At 52.9% G+C, this 7,019-nt stretch overlaps 1 long non-coding RNA gene across 1 annotated transcript; it reads right to left on the reverse strand.

Annotated features, from left to right (window-relative positions):
• Positions 1-1,021: 1,021 nt before the first annotated feature.
• Positions 1,022-2,665, reverse strand: LOC142603211 (uncharacterized). The gene is made up of 3 exons (XR_012837100.1): positions 2,544-2,665; positions 1,834-1,935; positions 1,022-1,465 (listed from the first exon to the last, which is right to left on the reverse strand). It is a non-coding gene; the product is annotated as an uncharacterized LOC142603211 (long non-coding RNA).
• Positions 2,666-7,019: the final 4,354 nt, after the last annotated feature.

The raw sequence follows: 7,019 nt of genomic DNA on the forward strand, positions 1-7,019 counted from the left end.
GGTGCACAGCATCAGTGCAAGCCTTAGCGGCAGCAACCTTAACACCCTGTGTGCACAGGGACCCATGTCGAGAAAGGGAATGAAACTGGAGAAAAGTGCCTACAGCATCTCTGGCTCTTACACACCAGCTCCAAACGGGACAATGGACCTAAACTGATGGTAAAATACCCTGTTGTCCTTAGAGAAACAGAGGTGTACAGGGACTGGCCGTCATCTCACAGCGCTGAGACAGTTCGTGCTTTTGCATCTTGGCTGCGGGGCTGTTTCTGCTGTGGCTCTGGGCGTCGTGCAGAGTTTGGAGCACCCCCCTGTGAAATCACTGCGACGGCCATGCCAATCCCCAAAGAGGCGGCATCGAATCTGGAGCCTGTGAAGACATTGCCAGCAAAATAAATATTCGGGAATATTTTTAGCCTGCTCTTGTTCAGAGAGAATTTCTTTGTGTCCTTCTGAGGAGCTCGCCGGATCTTTCATCGGTTTGTTTTTCTCATTAGCCGGCATAAGCTTTGTTCTTATTTAATAAAGATTAGGATCTGCTGCCTCCAGCCCTCTCTTTTTGCTCCTCCATCAGGCCCGTGGGGGCTCAGACTGCAGTGACATGTTTGATGTCAGGCCACTGAAGTCAAAATGTGGGACAGAAGCCGGCTGGGGTCTTGCATTTGCTTCCCCAAAAATCCCTGTCCCGCATCACTTCGCCTCAGTGCCGCCACCCTCCACAGAGAGCTGCCCCTGGCCGGAGAGGGGAAGGGGATGGGACAGAGCGATTGGAAACTGCTGCCTGGATTGTCCAGAGGTTTCCAGGCTCGGCTGGTTTGAAGCTTTGCAAAGGTCTTGGTCTGAGCCGCCAGCAGACAGCGTGGGGGAAACCAGGGGATGGCTGATACAGGCAAGCGTAGCCGTGCATGAGCCTAATAAAATAGGAGACATGCCATAAATGGGGGAATGGCTTCTTCCAGCTTTGGAGGTCAGAGGGATGTAACAGATCTTCCATCTCTTTATGTATCATCAAATTCTACTCGTTAGCCAAAAAATAACTGCTTTTCTTTCTTGAGCTGAGTCATTCCGCAAAAAGGAATGGGTTTAAAACAACAACAGGTATGAACCAGAACGGATTTTATAAACTCCTAGAAGGCGGCAGTGGGGTCTTCTGAGCTTTGAAAGTCTGATCTCTGCTGACAGGCCCCACTCCTGCATGCTGCTCTGGTAGGAGCATCACTGCATCCAGCCGGGATGGAGGCTGCTGCGTGCCAGTGTGGCCGGCTGCAGAGCACCGCGGGGGCAGGACCTGGTGCCACATCCCTGGGACAGGGACGGTGCGGGGCCAAGGGGGGCTGAGTTGTACCTGTGATGAAGGCAGAACCTGTGTCCCAACTCAAGTTCTTGTATGTCACTTCTCGCTAATTCTGTCCACTGCCAACTGCTTGCACCAGCTGGGCCGTTGCTCTGCACCTCAAGTTAGCCATCCCTGGAGCAAGAGTATATTTACTTGTAAGAAATGCTGTGGTTATTTACTTGTGGTAACGTACATAATTAGGTTTATACATATCCAGTGCTATTAACATCACTATGTATTAATGGACTTCTTAGAAATTTTTATTAAAAAAAAATAATCTTTAAACAATCACACTTGGTAAGAAGGCTCCCATTTCTAGCAGGAGAGCCTATTTTGCATATGCGTAACTTTGAAGGGGATGAATAACTTCATGGCCAATAACATTTATAGCTTTGCCTTGCACAGGGAGATAAGGGCAGAGGAACGCAGGGCTCCGGGGCAGGAGCTGTTTGCGAGGGGGGCCGGGAAGGAATCCAGTCCCCACCCTGCCGGAGCCTTACCTACGCCCAGGTGCACGCCGGCCGCGGCGCCTATCCCCGCCAGCCGAGCACCAGCCGCTGCGTAAGGCTGGATACCAAACCTCCTAGCTCACTCTGGCATAGCTGGAAGGGGAGGAGGAAGGAGGGACACGGGGGGAACAGCAGGGAAGGCAAATTTTAGAAATATTTTTTGAACAGTCACAGTTGTAAAGGAACTCACCCTCACCATGTTTGTGTCACTTGTGTTTGCTGCCTGGGGCTAAGTGAGAGCACAAGTTTTCCTGGCACAGATGCTCTTGGAAAATCAGCTTCCAATCCATATATGATAGTATTCATGGAAACCACAATTCTAATTTACATGCACTGATTTCCCTGCCAGAAACCGTGCTGCCGTCCAACCCGGGGATAAAAATGCCGCCTTGTGACTTCCCTGCCCAATTAGGACCAACCGATGCACTTCAAAACTCAAATATTTTCCAGGGAATGCTTGCAACCCACAGTTTTTAAAAAAGAAAATCTTCCCCAAATTCATGCAGTGGCTCAGCATCATGATTGCATTCAAGGAGGTCTCCTTATAGGTATTTCCCAAGCCAGATATCTACCCCCACAAAGAAGAAAAAAACAAAAAAACCCCCTTGAGACTAGCTATATAATTTCTTAAATATTCTTCATTCAAAATTTCTCCCTTGTTTTCTCAAGTGCTTTACACCATGCTATGGAGATGTACTCACAGGTCACCAATACACAGGGAGGAACCTGGCCCTTTTCAACCCCTTCTGCCCTGGCCAAAATGAGGGAGAGGTTTTCCTTCCTCTCCCCACGCTGAGCTCAGCCCAGGGACCTGCTTCCTCCGCTCCAGCCGCTGCCGTGCTCAGTGCAATGGAGCAAAGGTTGGGGAGGTGGAGAGAGAGCCTTTAATAAAGATAAAAATCTATTTCTAATGTCTATAAAAACCAAACCCAAATTCCCAGTTACTTCAATGTGAGCTGTGGACATGGGGTAATGGAGAATGGAGTTATTTATTAATAGAAGGGCATTTCAGTAGAGATCGGAGGAGGTGATATGGACCAAATGGAGGCATTTACAGAAATAATGCTCAGGAGGCTTTACCCAGCTTGGCCAGGTGTCTCAACACCGTGTCCTGTCCTGGGGACTACTATCTCCCATTCCCCAGAAAGGGCATTTTTGGGGAGCTGCATGCTCACAGAGCCCTGCCAGCATTCAACTCCTTTCCCCCAGACCCGGCTCTCATTTCCATCTGGAAGTGGAGCCAGAAGAACAAGCACAGAGGGGTGATATTTGTCCAGGAGTCCTGTTCTTGCTGGATTTTTTGGGAAGCGGTGTGATGCTGATACACCCCCCAGCCCCACACCCAGCGCAGGGCAGAGGGGAGCCGCAGCCCCCTCCAACATGCTCCCCACCTGCGCTCCCTGGCCATGCTTTTAAACCTCCAAGGCCAGGACACTCAAAAATTGCACCAGACCCCACTCCGATTCCTACCACCGCCTCCCGCAAAATGCAAAATTTGTCTCCCTAAATTCCTCGCCGACTCCTTTTTAACACACACCTCTGCCCTTGCTTGGCAAGCAAACAGTGCCGAAATTCCCACCTGCCTCTCCCTTGCAGCCCCTTCTGGAGGGACTCATTAACCATGCAAATCAAAAATGCTCCAAGAGCCCGATGGCCGATTCTCCCCCTGTAACGGCAAGGAATGACAATTCACGGGGGTCTTCAGGGAGCCGGGACGGAGGGAGGGAGGAGCGCGGCGCGGCGTGGCTGCGTGTGGCAATCAAGCTTTCCCACCGCCACCCGTCCCCAGGGAAGCATCCCCGCTCCTGTTGTGGAGAAGCAACGGCGTCTCTCCCTCCACCTGGTTAATCCCCTTTCGCTGTGCTCCTGCGCTCAGCTCCCCACCCCGACCCCCCGGGAGCCCTGGGAAAGCAGCGCCCGGTTCTCGTTGCCCCTTCTCCCCTCTGCCTTGCTGCAAAGCGGCACGGGGAGGGGAGGGAGGAGAAGGGGAAATGTGCCTTTCCTTAATTGATTTTGGTGAAAAAGGCAGGCAGCCACGGCACTGTCAAATTAATTAGTTCCAGAGCTATTTGCAGTTATGAGCCACGTAAGATTAGTGGTCATTGCGTTTTGGTGCTAGGGAGCAGGGGGGAAAGAAGGTTTTAAAAGCTTTTTTTTTTGCTTTTGAAGCCTTCCTTAAAACCGCAAAAGAAAATAAAGGAGAAAAGGCCCCCGTGTGCCAGTGCTGCCCCCGGGGCCGGCCCTGTGCCTGCTGCAGCACAGGGGATGGGGTAAAATGGCCGTTTTGGCCCATCTGGCATGACCTGCCCCACACTGAACAAAGCGGATGCTTTGCTACGGCTCTGGCCAGGCTCTCTCCTCCCGGCAGGGGCTGGCTGGGTCCTCAGCATCACCCCGCTGCCGTCCCTGCCAAAGTGCGATGGCAACACCAGCCCCCGCATCCCCTCCAAGGTGTGAAGCCGGGCGGCCAGACAGGCTAGGTATCACGTCTGGAGACGCTTGGCCCCTTTTGTCCCCTCTTGCCCTCCCTCCTCGGAGAGGCAAAGCCGGCTGAAGGCTGGAGGAGAGGCTTTGAAAGCCCCGGGGTGCGGCTCACGGGGCTCAGATCCCCGATTAGATGGGAACGCCTGCTGCAACCTGATAACACAGCAGCATCTGACGGGGAGGCTCCAGCAGCGCTCCCCGAGTCAAGTAGCGCCTATTGTTTCAGGAGATATTACCCCGCACACATGCTTACATCTGGATATCGATAAGCATGCCTGTTTGTGCATAAACACAGTACAACATGCAGCCACATACCTCTGCATTCCTCCTCCCCTCCCTCCTTTCCCTTCCCCCCCCCCCCCCCCCTTATTCCTTTATCTCCTTTTCATCTGCTCTTGCCTGTTAAACGTTATCTCTGCTCCTCATTCAGAACCGAGTCCCGGGAAAGAGCAGTTATGGCGGGTCACACAAACGAGGTGCTGAGGAATGGCAAACATTTTGGGTGAATTTTTGCAAAGTGTTTGAGGGTCTGGGTGGAGGGAAGCAAGGGAAAACAGTCTTGTCAGACCAAAACACTGCCAAATAGACTTCAGCCAGGATAGGAAAACGCGATATGGTTTAGCCAGTATATACAGCATGCTCCTGACTCTGCTCAGGCAGGATGACCACCTCCGGGCACACACCCTGAGCCTTGTCTGCCCAGCCATGCACACAGGCAGACTGCCGCAACCCCGCACGCCCAGCCCTACAGTCGCACACGCTCTCATGGCATCGCTGCCACATTTACTGCAAGTCAGATTGAAAAGAAAACCAGCAGGAGCTCAGTTTTTACAGTGATTAAAAATGATTAGAAAAATATAACGTCCTCCTTCCCTATTCTTCATTCAGTAAAAGAGAGTCTGCAAAATGAGCAAATGCCAGCTGTACCCAACGCAACCCTCAGCACCTATGTTGTCCCAAGGGACTGGTGCCGTGCAGCCATCTCCGAGCCAAAACACTGCTAAAACTGCCTTCCCCAGGCTTACACCCCGGGAGGGGGGAAGCCTCAAGCAATGCCACCTGGGAGGCCTGACCCACTTTCTCCAGAGAAGCGTGGCAGGAGCTCGAGGACTTGGCTTTGCTGAGAGAGGCCGGCATGCATTTTTGCAAGCGCTGCCGTCAGCCCCCATGCTGGATCCTGAAAGTGAGCCCTGGCACCCAAAGGAGCACTCGGCGCTGACTCACACACGCCATCACAGCTGGGGTCTGCGCGGAGGGGGCTGCAGGGCTCTGTTTTCTGAAAAGCTGGCTGGGGCTTACCCCGAGCCAGCCCCAAAGCACAGCCAGCCCCAAGCGCTGACCCCCAGGCGCTTGCAAGGACGGGGAGCCACGAGGTCTGCGGCAAACACCCACCAAGCCCAGTCCCTCTACACTTACTGCATGCCGGGTGCTTGGTCCGCTTGACTGGGGAGAAAGGCATCCCACGGCATCTTCTGGTGGCCCCCCAGGATTTGTCCCTAGCTCTCCTTGCTCAGACAACGGTGATAAGCTCTGCTCCTGGCAGGACGGCAGGTTGGCACTGGATGCTGCATCCCCGTCTTGGCTTCAGTTAGGGCTCCCAGACCAAAAGCTATCTCCTTGGCATGTGCTGGGCCAATCCTTGAAGCAGGCTGGTTACCAGCTCTTCGTCTTTCTAGGGAAAGGGGAAAAAACACATCATGCCAAAGATGCCTACACCTAAGCAAATTATTTAAGGAACTTTGTCCTACACAAACTCAGTGACAGTCATGACCCAGCTATAGAAACCTTATCGCAACTCACCCCAGAAACAGTCCAGCACATTAACCACTCCTGTGAAAAGCTCTCCTCAGCCCTCTGCTCACAGGGGTCACCCAGCTCCAGGGTGGGTGACACAAGTTGAGTAGGTGGAAAACTGGGGGAGGGACGTGTGCATTGGTCAAAATCTTCATCGTTCCCACTCCAGCGGTCTCCACCACGGCTCAGAGGCAATGCTGCTTCGACTGACTCCCTCTGTGTGACCAGTTCACCCAAGCAGTTCATGCTGCCCATGCACAAGAACACAGGCAAAACCATAGAGCTCCTTTGCAAGCACCAAAGACACTTGGACCTCAGGCAAATGCAAATGACTCTCCAGCTGGGGGGTGGGGGGGTGGCCCCTTCTCCCAGGGGAGAGCAAAACCACAGTATACACAGAAAGGATGGCATCCCTGGTCGGTGTGTACCTGTGTTTCCAAGCACGTGTACACACACCCCCCGCCCCCCGTCTCGGGAGCCAGAGTGGGGCAGAAGGGCTCTTTGCAGAGCGTGGGTTTCAGCAGTGGGAGCAAGGGCAACTCGTGAGCCCAAGGCAGCGTGGCTGCACCGCTCACTAGCTCTCTGGAATTGGGCTGTATACTGAATTTACGAGCTCTTAAGTCATCACATTTACAATTAATATTCTCCAGTCTTTTAATCTCAGCAATAAACTTGGATTAAACCTTTGTTGAGGCAGTGTGGAAATTTCACTGTTCCTGGTAGTCCCACGTACGAGGTGCCCATAGGCAGGACCAGAGCATGCTTCCTGATGGCTTCAATGTGGGGTCTCTTCTCCAATTTCCTGCTCCCCATAAAGTCATCAGTAACCAATCCATCCCCCACCTGCTACCTTGATTGTCCAGAGCCCCTTCTTGGATGTAGGTATAATACACTGGCAA

This window comes from Balearica regulorum, chromosome 10 (assembly GCF_011004875.1).
Source record: "Balearica regulorum gibbericeps isolate bBalReg1 chromosome 10, bBalReg1.pri, whole genome shotgun sequence".
Classification (NCBI taxonomy): Eukaryota; Metazoa; Chordata; class Aves; order Gruiformes; family Gruidae; genus Balearica; species Balearica regulorum.